The sequence below is a fragment of the Cupressus sempervirens genome, chromosome 4 (assembly GCF_028749045.1).
Source record: "Cupressus sempervirens isolate cs-2001-9-10 chromosome 4, ASM2874904v1, whole genome shotgun sequence".
NCBI lineage: Eukaryota > Viridiplantae > Streptophyta > Pinopsida > Cupressales > Cupressaceae > Cupressus > Cupressus sempervirens.
In genome coordinates, this window is record NC_143121.1 from 582,015,684 (window position 1) to 582,030,395 (window position 14,712).

Sequence of the window (14,712 nt, forward strand, 5' to 3'; positions counted from 1 at the left end):
TTCTTTTCATTGAGGGCCTATCCGAACCACTGAGAGGTTGGATAAAGGCATTTGATCCTATTTCTTTACAGGAAGCGATGAAAAAGGCAAGAAGTATGGAACATGCAGTCCCAACAAACAAATTTCAGTCCAAAGGAGCATCTTCTAGTAAGGATAACAAACCATTTTATAAAAAACCAAAGAGGACTGATTTTAAAAATGATTCTAAAGATAAAACTCCAGCACCTTTTGACAAGGAAACATTAAACGATTTGAGGAAGAAAAAATTATGTTTCTACTGTAAGGGACCCTATGATACAAACCATGATTGTCCTCTTAGGCCAAAGGGAAAAGCTAACAGAGTTATGTGGGCATACTATGAGGAATCAGAATCAGATAATTCAGATCAGCAGTCTGATATAGAGGAAATAGATGGTGAAAAAGAGGAAGACAAGGCTGAAAACTTGTCTAAAATGGAGTCCAAGGATGGGGAAGGAGATGGGCAACTTAGGGAAGCTCGTCTCACTAGTATTAAGCAAGAAGGGTCATTCCGGATGAGAGGAGTAATTGCTGGACAGCGAGTCATAACCTTGGTTGATACAGGTGCCACTCATAATTTCATTGATGCTAGGATGGTGGAGAAGCGTGGCATACAAACAGAGGAGTTTGGGGGAATTAGAGTGAGGGTAGCGGATGGCTATGTCCTCAAATGTGATCGTAGGATCACTGGACTCCCATTGAAAGTTAATAATTATGACTTTAAGGAATATTTTTATGTTGTACCTATGGGAGATACAGATATAGTTCTTGGGATGAGTTGGTTGCACGATATTGGTGAGTTCACTCTTAACCTCAAGGAGATGGAGATGAGGTTTAAAGTGAATGGGAAGACACATATTCTTAAAGCAATCAGGGACAGTGATCTCAGGATGGTCTCTTTTCGTAGAATGGCTAGATTGATTCGACATGATCAGGTAGAGTGGGCAACAGAGCGCATGTTGATGCCATCACAGGAGGGACAGCATAAGATTGAATATCCTCCTGATATTCAGGAGCTTAGAGTTAAACACTCTAAGGTGTTCAGTGACATTCCACCAGGTAGACCACCAGACAGAGGTATTGAGCACATCATTGAGTTAGAGGAGGGGGCTAAGCCCATCATGATTACACCTTACAGGCATCCAAAGAGGTTGAAGGATGAAATTGACAAAACCATAAAGGAGTTACTTGCTATGGGCCACATTAGACCAAGTAAGTCTCCTTTTGCTTCTTCAGTGGTGTTAGTAAAGAAGAAGGATGGGACATTGAGGATGTGCATTGATTACAGAGTGCTTAATAGGAAGACGATTAAAAACAGATACCCCATTCCCAGGATCGATGAGTTGATAGATGAGCTTCATGGAGCTTGCTTCTTCTCAAAGATAAATTTGAGATCAAGTTATCACCAGATCAGAGTTAGAGAGCAGGATATTGAGAAGACAGCCTTTAGATGTCATTGTGGCCATTTTGAGTTTGTAGTTATGCCATTTGGGCTAACTAACGCACCTGCTACTTTTCAGGCAACAATGAATAGGGTTTTCCATCCTCAGTTGAGGAGATTTGTACTTGTCTTCTTCGATGATATCTTGGTATATAGTAGATCTTGGGAGGAGCACTTGGTTCACTTGGACACGATGCTGGGTATATTGGACAGAGAATCCTTGTATGCAAAGGAGTCGAAGTGTGATTTGGGCATGACAGAGTTGTTGTACTTGGGTCACATCATCAGTGCAGAGGGCGTGTGCATGGATCCTGAAAAGATTCGTGCCATTGTGGAGTGGCCTTCACCGATGAACCTTACACAGTTGAGGGGCTTTCTAGGACTATGTGGTTTCTACAGAAGGTTTGTGGATGGATATTCCAGGCATGCGGCACCCTTGACAGATTTGATGAGAAAGGGAGCTTTCTTGTGGACTCTTGAAGCACAGGAGTGTTTTGAGAAATTTAAGGGGTTGATGACTTCTTGTCCAGTATTAGCATTACCAGATTTCAGCAAACCTTTTGAGCTACATTGTGATGCTTCCGGAGAGGGCATTGGAGCGGTGCTTATGCAGGAGAAGCACCCTATTGCTTATGAGAGCAAGAAATTGAGAGGGCCAGAGCGGAGCTTCAGCATATATGATAAGGAGATGTTAGTCATTATGCATGCTTTGGCCAAATTCAGGCAATATTTGGTAGGTAGCAAATTTTGTATCAAAACCGACCATAATAGCCTAAGACACTTTTTGGGGCAGCGAGATCTCAATGATAGGCAGCAAAAGTGGGTGAGCAAGTTACAGTCCTATGACTTTGACATTACATATTTTAAGGGGACACAGAATGTAGTTGCTGATGCCTTATCACGTAGGCCCCATTTGAGCTTACTGACAGACATATCAGAGGATTGGAGACACTTGATCCTTGCAGAGTATGCAAAGGACACTTGGGCAGCTGGATTCATAGATGGGGCTATTTAGGACAGCAGATACACCCTTGTGAATGAGCTCATCATTTACAAAGGACGAATATTTTTGGTCCCAGGATCAGTAGTGAGGAGGGTGGTTTTGAAATCTTTTCATGATTCACCTATGGCAGGACATCCTAGTTTCTACAAGACATACCGACAGATTAGAGAGCGATTCACATGGAAAGGGCTCAAAGCAGAGGTACTTCAATATGTTAGGGAGTGTCCCACTTGCCAGCAGAATAAGCAAGAACACTCCTATCCAGCCGGTTTACTTCAGCCACTTCTGATTCCTGATAGGAAGTGGGAGTGTTTGTCTATGGACTTCATCACAGGACTGCCTAGAGCCCAAGGCAGAGACTGCATATATGTGGTTGTGGATCGCCTTACGAAGTTTGCACACTTCTTTCCGATCACTGCTACATACACTGCTACACAGGTGGCAGAGTTGTTCTTCAAAGAGATATTCAGATTACATGGCTTACCTCGGAGCATTGTAAATGACAGAGACAGTAGGTTTATGAGTCACTTTTGGCAGGAGCTATTCAGGTTGTGTGCGAAAGAGCTCACTCCGAGTACTAGCTACCACCCTCAGATAGATGGTCAAACAGAGATAGTAAACAAATGGGTGGAGGGATATCTCAGAAATTATATAGCAGGGCAACAGAGGGCATGGGTAAAGTGGATTTATCTTTGTGAGTACTGCTACAATACCACTTATCACATGTCTATTCAGATGTCACCCTTTATGGCCCTGTATGGGTATGAGGCACCCAATTTTATGGATCTGCTTTTGAGTGACAGTAGAGTGCCCAGTGCAGGTGATTTGTTACAGGAGAGTCAAGACCTTGTTAAGACTCTCAAGGATAATCTAACTAAGGCACAAAATCAGCAAAAGCAGTATGCAGATCAGAAGAGAACTGAGCGGACTTTTGAGGTTGGAGACATGGTGTATCTTATGTTGCAGCCTTACCGTCAATCCACTCTCAAGAAGAGTGGTGCCGAGAAACTCAAGCCACGATACTATGGTCCATTTAGGATTATCAGGAAAGTGGGAGAGGTGGCTTATGAGTTAGACTTGCCGGCGGAGAGCAAGGTGCACAATGTTTTTCATGTGTCACGCCTCAAAAAGGCGGTAGGGCATCATATTGTGCCTTCTACAGTACTACCACCCCTGGATGATGAGGGAAAACTTGTTTTGATACCGGAGGCTATCATTGATTTTAGAGAGAGGAACTTGAGGAAACGTACCATCCAAGAATATTTGGTGAAGTGGAAGGATTTGCCGGTAGAGGATGCTACTTGGGAGAGCGAGGAGATTTTACAGCATCCAGAGTTGAGATTGCTTGAGGACAAGCAATTTCAAGGAGGGCGGACTGTGATGTCCCCTTCTAGCTAGAGACATCACTTTAGCTGGTGATTAGCCTATCAGAGACCCTCGTAGGCTAATAAGATTGGATAGAGGGTCACCTTGGTGTGGAGATCCTCCAAGGACCAGAGCAAAGTACTCTTCTGGGTTGCCAGAGTTTGTTTATGATGAGTTTTCCTTTGAGTTTGGCTTGGTCAGGCTATTTTTAGCAGTTTTGGAGTTATAAAGATAGACCCCTGCTAAGGGGTATGGTCATATGCAGTTCTATCATGTTAGCTCCCAGTCCAAACGACATTCAAAAATGTTGAGTAATAATGGAGATATTAATGTTCATTTAGTTAAAATAAACATTATTGGTTTTGAGCCTATATTGTTAAGTTATAATATATAACTTAAGTGAGGGTCATGATATCATAAAAGGGGCCATCGTTTCAATTAATTGTGGGTCCAAGCTTATGGAAAAATTAAAAGGGGTTTTCTAAGTTTTAATGTAATAACATTTTTTATGTTATTATTATATCTTTTATCCCACATTGAGCGTGGAGACTCATTCTGGAGTTGAGGAGTCCTTATAAACAAACCTTGTCTTCCTTCAAGAGCAGGTTATGAGAATTGCTTAAAAACTTTGCCTTGTGAAATTTCTTGAAGTTGTGGCAACAAGGGTTTCTACAAGTTTAAGAAGAATTCAGACTGTGGAGAACGTAGTATCTTCAGAGTTGATGCAATTTGAGGGTGTGAAATATCACTTGAATTTTGCCTGTGAGTTGACTTCATTCTGGAGTCAATATTGTGTTTAGTAGAAAAGAATTTGGATGAATCTGTTACAGGTTGGAAGGGGTTATAACAGCAGCTACAGTGCTGTGAACAGTACAGCGCTACAGTGAATCAGAGATTTAATATTGCGATTTTTGATAGGCGCTGCCCAAGGAGGAAGCAACCAGCAGCGTGGTTGCATATCGGAGACAAAAATCAAGTTTTTTTCAACTATTAATGATGATGTTTTTAATGTATGCCTCCAGCAATAAGTATTGTACAAACATTTGGAGCCATCTGAATAAATGAATTTGATCAGATTTGAGTTATTATTTGAGGTAGATTAGTTTTCAATATTTGTATTTTATTTTCATCAACTCAAAAACCCAAAAACAGCTTAAAACATTCAAAAACAAACCAAAAACAATTATTACACCCAGGGAAACAAACAGTGATCAGCATAGAGCCTATTTGGGGTTCTTACATAATCTCCTCATTGGCATTTTCATTCTCATTGATTTCATTTTCTAATTTTTGAATCTCAAACTTGGCTTGTTGTATCGCATGATGAAGAAACGCAAGCCTCTGATGCATATTGTTGGCTTGGGGTGCTTGACTTTGAGTTCTCTAAGGAAGTGGTATAACTTTTTCAAAATGAGATTTGCCTTGGTAAGTCAAACTCATTGAAAAGAGATTTCTTTGTTGTTTCCATCACTGAAGCAAGAGGCATTTTTGCTCTTCAAGATTGGTGAGTTTAATTTTACTTTTTTTTGCTATAATTTTTTGTAATATTCATTACTCTTTAGGCCCTCTCTATTTTACGAATTTCATGTATGATGCCATTCAATTTCCATTGAGGTGGCATGTATGTTGGGCATTTTTTTCATCGATCTACAAAAGGATGAAATTCCAAATCTTCTAAGTCAGGCTCAAAAGTAAATTCAAGAGGAATTTGATTTTGACTATCAAAGAAATTTTATTTTTCTTCTTCCTCAAATCCTTCATATCAGTGTTTGATATCTCGGAATTCGATGGACAATTATCAAAATATTCAAATTCATCAAGTTTATCTTGATTGCTTTAACTTTTCCTTCAGGTTATTTTTTTGCATAGTGATTTCCTTTATAAACATAACAAGTAGGTTTCCATCATTTTTTTGTTCCGAACTTGTCCTTTCTACAGAATAATCTTATTTTCTTTGAAATCCTTTTCATGTTTTCCCTATTGCAATTTGTACACTATCTCTATTTCTTAAGCTTTCCCTTGTAAGACTTATGTTCTTTTGTACAACCATATTGGGGAGTAATCGTTTCTTAACAGTGGGAGAAATCAATGGCTTGACTTTCTTCATTTCTTTCCTTTGTTTGACTTTTTACATACATGTTCATACACTTCTATTAAAATTTGAACAAACTAAGGAAATGTGATTTCTTTCAATTCTAGATTTTCATGAACCAAGTTTTCTAGGACTCTTAAATGGTATTTTTCTCTACGCCCATGAAAACTTTTAATGAAAGAGGTGTACATTAATACCTGATTGTGTTCTTGATCCTACTGATATAGATGTTGACAAACAATTATGCTCAGTATTTGTCAAACTATTTCAGATTGCATATGTTATTTATATACCTACAGTAGGGCATTCTTTCTAAAGAATTTGTTCGACCTAAAAACATTATGATCAACTGAGAACGTACCAAGCTGATCCCTTGATTTATCATCTTTGTAAGGGTCATCAACTCTATCCAATAATATTCTAGTCATTCTTGTAATAGAATAAAGAGTTTGTTTAGTGACATCAGGCTCTGTTACTCTGGTACTAGTGCCCAAATAATTGATCACCCAAGCCCTAATTACATCTATACTCAAGTTTTCTACTTTATCAAATTTAACTAATGGAGGAGTTTCAGCTTTACGTTTTTGAAGAATTCTATATGGATCATTCAATCCATTTCAATTTCCATTAATACCTCTAGCCATTTAATTTTGTTCTTTTTTATTTCTCTTCTGGAGTAGCTTCTCTCGTTGAACCAGTAGCAGTATTCCAAATTTTCTCAATAGGACTTGGGAGCTCTATCTCTAGTCATCTTCCTTGATGTTGGGCTAATAAGTATCTTGCGGCACTACTAGAAAAAATTAGTTCTTAGGAATTGACAGAGGAAGATGGTGTATCCTAAATATGAGTCTTAATGTTGACTGACTCATTTATTATAGTTTGTTGCAATTGGGCTGCAGTATGACTGGTTTGTCGAGACTTCAGATCTAAGAGCCTTAATACTCTTATCATGTTTGTGTAGCTCTTGCTGCTGCTGTGTTCACCAAGCTTCCGCTCAACTCTTGAAAACAGTATAACCAGCATGAAGCCTAATGCCTTTAGCTTCAAGGTTCGATTTCCCTTGTTCAAATTTATGTGTCTGTATTAAATAAGAAGCTTCTCATTTTAATTTGAAAAGATATCTTCCTGCACATCTATTCCATTTAGTATAACAATGAAAACAGTGAATTAAAAATGCTAACATATTTCTATAACTCGTTCACCTCATCCGTCTCTTTTATCATGCCTTTCTTGTTTGATCTGTTCTTTATAGGTTTCTTTATTTCTACTCGTTTTACCATAATACCATTAATTTCTTTCGTAGAATATATTTTAAACTTTTTGTCTTGCTAACACAGGCTTATTTATAGCTTTATTTATTTTCATAGACCATTGCGACGATTTCACTATGCTTTTGGGCTTTCTATTTATTCGGCAGAATTTGACTTTGTTTAATCTTATCTCATTGACTTTTTTGTATCTTTCCCTCGATATTTGAGAGATATGAAGCAAATGGTGTACCCTATAAATCTACTATTTCAAATGATGTACTAAACAAGCAAATTCTGTGACTTCCACGTCTGCCTAAACAAACTTGGTTGTTTACTGCTATATACCTAGTAAATTGCATATATGAAATTATAATACATGTGGCAGTGCATACCAGATATTTGTTCACTCATAAATTCATTATAGAAAATAAAGGATATGGACATCCAAGGAATACAATTCATGCAACTATACACTACTTTTTCCTTGGTGGTACACAAGATATTTAAGGACCTAAGAGTTACCAAGGGAGAGACAACTGTCACCAACCAAAACAACTAAGAGTGACAACCAAAAGATAAGAGATGTATAACAAATATTATCAACAATACAAAAGGCATTTAACACCAACTATACATCATCTCCCCCCCCCGGCATCCGCCCACAAAATAGAAAGTCATCTTTCAAACAACAAGAGTATACATCAAGTAGTATTTGGATAACTATTGACAAGAGTGTAGAAAATGACTTGTACTGTGCAAACAACATTTTAATATACTTGGATGGAGTTTTGGGTGCAGCACCCCTGCCACCAAGACCAATTTTACACCTTCCAAACCACACAAAACTCCAAGGCACGCATCATTTTCTTGAGTTTCTTAGATGCCAAAAATACTACCAATAAAGTCTAAAAATGCAGTTGCAAAATCTCTTCCTAACAAATTTCTTGCCAAGCAAAGAACTAGAACTCAAGGAATTGCAGGTGCCATAGGGAAGGGTGGTGTTCATGTAGTGTTACGGCATACAGCCCAAAAATATATTCGCTGCTGATCACTGGTCTAAAAGGCAGATGTGGCATCTGCCAAATTCACCTAATACAACAGCCATTAATGACATGCTGGTCAAAATGGAAGCTAAGACCTTTATTTTCTTACTGTTCAGATGAAAAGCAAATTGAACTCATTTGTGTCAGGTAGGTAACCCAACACAAGCATGTGCATGCGCATCGGAATTTTGTAGTGTCACCTACAGTTGCAGTGTTGTAGTAGAGTGTACTAGTTGCTTGTAGCCTGAACAGTATTGTAGCACAAATATGAGCAAGTAGAAGATCAACTGTGTAAGTGCTAATTGTTGCCCCCACTAAAGTTTGGGTTCAAAAAAGAGTGACTTGTAATCTTACTGAGTTTTGGTGGATGTAAATACAGTCCCAGTCTACCAGATTTTTCACTTCTAGTGTATTTCTACTGGATGTATCTTGTGGGACAATCGTTGTGTGCACTGTTTATGCTCTTGGGTTTCACAAAAAAATAATACTTGTTTACTGCAGAAAATTGATTACATTCTATGTTCACAAGTTGAAAATTGATATAACTAACCTCTAAGTAAAGACCCAAATGTGATCAGTCAGGCAGTGTTTTATTCATTCTCTTTGAACCAAACACATCACTACATCAGTATAGCTAGATCTACATACATTCAATTCGAATCTCATAGGCTTTTTGCCTTCACTGTCAGTAGAGAAGAGAGTCAAATTCACCAGTTCCCCCTCCCAGCCACTAAAGTGAACTACAAATTAAATGGGTTCATTTTATAAGAAATAAACTGAAAAAATTCTCCAAAGTTTGAGAAGGATATTAAAACGACTTGCAAATGGACACTTCATATATTTTGGTCATCTTGTATTTTATGATATGAAATTTGGGCATCTTTGTTCAACTCAAACCCCAAGGGTCATTGAATGCTAAGAAGGAATTGTTCTCCCTAGCCAATATCAGGTGCATTCAATCAAAATCCATAGTTTCACATAAATGGAGAAGTGAATATTTCAACCTAGATTGCCATATTGTACAGATTCATAGGATTTACAAGCAACAAATTTATAGAGGTTTCTAAGCAAAAATGAAATTGCAAGTGGAACTATTTTAGTAAGGATTTGCAAGTAAATAAGATTTCAAAAGAATTATTAACCATTGTGCTGATCAATTCATATTAGACTCCCATCTTCAAAATAGCTGAGTGCCATTGGTATAAAGGTATTTTTCAAGATTAACAGAATAATTGATTATCGTGTGGACATATAGCCTGAACATTATCAACTGCAGCATCATGAGTGGAGATGGGGGAGGCTGGAAGCCACTAGTTGTATTCCTAGGAGGTGATGTTTAGTTTTTGAGGAACCACAAGGCTCTCAATCAAACCACGGCCCTTGCTGCACACCTTTACAATGGCACCAAGATATTGGAGACATGAGGATGGGCATGGGATAATTAAAAAGGTGACTTCAAGTTTGGACATTCAAGTATTGGATAATTCAGTTCTAGGCCAGTTTACAAGAGGAGAACAGGAGCTAAACAAATATTATCAAACATGTGCCTCAGATTCATCATCACATTCTTGTGTTTCATATGCAGTGCACTGTTACAAGCTTAGGAGCTTATTTGAGCAACCAAGTTGTTCCTAGACTTGTTTAAAAGGTCAAAAAAATTTAGTTTAAAAACTCTGAAATCATATTTTAAATGTATCTGCCTATTAACAAGTATTTATATCAGTAATTCCATGCACAAATCATCTATTTTTTGTGCTCAAAATAGTTGATATAGCTGTTATCAATATAATTCCCAAAAATTATCTTAGTGCAAATAAATCAGCAAACTCTAAATGCCCCCACCAAGTTATTTTACAGAACATAATGCCTATAGGTCTTATATACATTGCTTTTACAAATGGAAGAAGAAATCTGGAGGAAGAGATATATATCTGTCAAATCCGTATACATTGCTTTTACAAATGGAAGAAGAAATCTGGAGGAAGAGATATATAACTGTCAAGTCCCATTCCTGAATAAGGATTCAATAACAAATAATAAAAATAAATAAATAACAATAAGTTTAGTTTAACTATTAAATTAATGATATATTTTATATGAATATCAGGATAATATACAATCAAGTATTAAATATAATATATCAATATAAAACTCTTGGGATTTTTTATGGCTTTGTGGGGCCACCTCCTTATTTGGGGATAGTGTGCGGATTGAATATGTAAAATCTGATCATCTTATTGTGTGACTGGGTCCCTATCTCTTCCTACCTGGCTATTCAGGTAGCCTCTCTTATTGTACTAGTAACAAGGAAGCAGGGTTTTCTTACTAGTTCTTTCCCTGTGGAGTCATCCAACTAGTTAGTATTAGTAAAATATATAAGGGCTCTGTCCACTTTTGTTTAAAATATATATATACACATATGATGTGATGAATTATTAATCAGAATAATTGATGATAAAATTATAAAGAAAATATTATAGTTATTTCTAATATAATATAAGATCTAAGTTCAATAATAATGTGATTATAAATATCATCACTGACGGAGATACATCATTTAAAACAATTGCTCAATAAATCCTTCAGATTTCTGGGAAAATAACTAAAAGTCAGACCACTCCATTATACAGAAATAATAAGCTTGACATGTGGGAACAACACATAAGTACAGATAAACAGCCATTACTGGTGACGTGAAACTCCAAGATAATTAACGCAGCAATACATACTAGTACCGTCCAGTGATTGGACCCTTGGCATGGCAATCATTATCATCCCTTACATGCAACATTGTCTAAAAGATTTGTTGATTACACACACACACACATGTAAATATTTTCAGGACCTCTGTTAGACAAACTAAATTATGTTATTGTGTCTGATTTGAATCACTATCTGAATGGTAAATTTCACTAATATATATGTGACAGGAGATTAGCAATATCTGCAGTTCACAAGAATCACTATCTGAATGGTAAATTTCACTAATATATATGTGACAGGAGATTAGCAATATCTGCAGTTCACAAACTGAAATATATGGAATGTATAACCTGCTGTAACTTATCACTTCAATATCGCTGGAGGAAGACTAATGCAGTGCTGTTTTGATTGGTGTTTAGATTACACCAGCAATCTGATTTATATAAGGGAAAGAAGAGGTGCATGTCCTGTAGGAACATGACTCTACGTGGCCAATGGCCAGGTAGAGTCATGGCTCTACCGACCATGCACTTCTAATTTAATATTTAATAAACTCCCGATACTAATCGGGTCCCCAATAACAAAAAGGGGTACAAAATAATAAAGTCAGATTCAACCACCAATATAATACTGATCATGTGTGTGTGTGCGCGCGTGTGTGTGTGTGTGCACGTGCGTGCGTGTGTCTGTGCGTGTGCGTGTGTGTGTGCACGTGCGTGCGTATGTCTGTGCGTGTGCGTGTGTGTGTGTGTGCGTGTGTGTGTGCGTGCGTCCGTGCATGCGTGTGTGGGTGTGGGTGTGCATGTGCGTGGGCGTGCGTGTGTGTGTGTGTGCGTGCGCGCACGTTTGTGCGTGTGTGTGTGTGTGTGGGTGGGTAAAGTTGTAAACATCTATATCAGAATTTGATATAACAAGCATGAATGACTTGTCTCATATGTAAACAATCATATGTGTGTGTGTGTGTGTGCCTGTGTGTGTGAATGTATGGAGAGAGTCATATAATAAAATACTTCTCCTTCTGCTATATATTTAACAACATTTACATATATATACAGGAGCAATATTTATATATTGACCAAGGATAAGGATTATGTTAACTAACAATCGTGCCTCCAAACAAGAGAATTGATCCATCGTTTTAATATAGGGGTTGTCATTTAGATTTGGTGAGCTGATACAAAAGGAGATCATCAATACATGTTAGCTTTCATACAAAAGAAAAATATGTCCCTTGGATGGGGATTGAGACTAATACTGGGAAGGATATAATCTGCTCATGCATACCAATGACATTCAAGGAAACTCAACGATCGATCAATCATTCGCAAAGCATCCCACAGTCAGTATTAACATTCATTGTGCCATCTGGAGGACACTATATATACGCACAGAGTTGGTCTTTGGAAATTGGGAATAAACATTATAAGCATTATGAGAGTGCAATTTGTTATGGTTCTTAATGTACTGATTATATCGAGATAGTAGAGGCCTTAAAATACTAGAAACAAACACCCTGGTACTTCAATAGAAAAAGTCCCAATACCCTACATAGTTGATTGAATACAATGATCTGATATAAGCTTAAGATCTATCATTAAATTTTATTGATGAATTCACAGAAATAATAGTGCATTTGGGAATTGGGTATTAAAATTATGATGTAATAATTAAGGAAAGAAGAGTTCTGATACAAGCCAATGATAACACTAACAATGGGTTACCATCAGGATAATGATTAGCAAATAATACTAATCGAAACACCAGAACAGTTATATGGTAATTGGAATTATTAAAGAATGATACAACATAACAGATTAAAAGGACACAATTAATTTATGCAAGTCTAATGAAATGTTACGATCAGAAAGTAAGAGGTATGAGACATGTCTCCTCCCCGTGACTTCCCAAGCACATGGTAAAAGAGAGAATTCACAAAGTCTCAATCGTAAGAAGGATAGATGATAAAATATAACTGGTACTAATCAAATTGAATAATCGGTATAGAATGGGTATTATGAATTAGTTTAAATAATAAATCTGGAACTTAATAGTCATGAATAACCTTCTATATATAATTCGAAAGAATAAACTTTTATATAAAATCTAAGAGATATAGTATTAAAGAGGACTATACAAGAGTGAATTAAAACAGAATTGAGGGAAAGGAATTTATAAGAAGATATAGAGATTAAATTTTGAAAACTTTGGTCGTCAGAGAGCAGATGAAAGATTCAACCACCAATATAATACTGATCATGTGTGTGTGTGTGCACGTGCGTGCGTGTGTCTGTGCGTGTGCGTGTGTGTGTGCACGTGCGTGCGTATGTCTGTGCGTGTGCGTGTGTGTGTGTGCGTGTGTGTGTGCGTGCGTCCGTGCATGCGTGTGTGGGTGTGGGTGTGCATGTGCGTGGGCGTGCGTGTGTGTGTGTGTGCGTGCGCGCACGTTTGTGCGTGTGTGTGTGTGTGTGGGTGGGTAAAGTTGTAAACATCTATATCAGAATTTGATATAACAAGCATGAATGACTTGTCTCATATGTAAACAATCATATGTGTGTGTGTGTGTGTGTGCCTGTGTGTGTGAATGTATGGAGAGAGTCATATAATAAAATACTTCTCCTTCTGCTATATATTTAACAACATTTACATATATATACAGGAGCAATATTTATATATTGACCAAGGATAAGGATTATGTTAACTAACAATCGTGCCTCCAAACAAGAGAATTGATCCATCGTTTTAATATAGGGGTTGTCATTTAGATTTGGTGAGCTGATACAAAAGGAGATCATCAATACATGTTAGCTTTCATACAAAAGAAAAATATGTCCCTTGGATGGGGATTGAGACTAATACTGGGAAGGATATAATCTGCTCATGCATACCAATGACATTCAAGGAAACTCAACGATCGATCAATCATTCGCAAAGCATCCCACAGTCAGTATTAACATTCATTGTGCCATCTGGAGGACACTATATATACGCACAGAGTTGGTCTTTGGAAATTGGGAATAAACATTATAAGCATTATGAGAGTGCAATTTGTTATGGTTCTTAATGTACTGATTATATCGAGATAGTAGAGGCCTTAAAATACTAGAAACAAACACCCTGGTACTTCAATAGAAAAAGTCCCAATACCCTACATAGTTGATTGAATACAATGATCTGATATAAGCTTAAGATCTATCATTAAATTTTATTGATGAATTCACAGAAATAATAGTGCATTTGGGAATTGGGTATTAAAATTATGATGTAATAATTAAGGAAAGAAGAGTTCTGATACAAGCCAATGATAACACTAACAATGGGTTACCATCAGGATAATGATTAGCAAATAATACTAATCGAAACACCAGAACAGTTATATGGTAATTGGAATTATTAAAGAATGATACAACATAACAGATTAAAAGGACACAATTAATTTATGCAAGTCTAATGAAATGTTACGATCAGAAAGTAAGAGGTATGAGACATGTCTCCTCCCCGTGACTTCCCAAGCACATGGTAAAAGAGAGAATTCACAAAGTCTCAATCGTAAGAAGGATAGATGATAAAATATAACTGGTACTAATCAAATTGAATAATCGGTATAGAATGGGTATTATGAATTAGTTTAAATAATAAATCTGGAACTTAATAGTCATGAATAACCTTCTATATATAATTCGAAAGAATAAACTTTTATATAAAATCTAAGAGATATAGTATTAAAGAGGACTATACAAGAGTGAATTAAAACAGAATTGAGGGAAAGGAATTTATAAGAAGATATAGAGATTAAATTT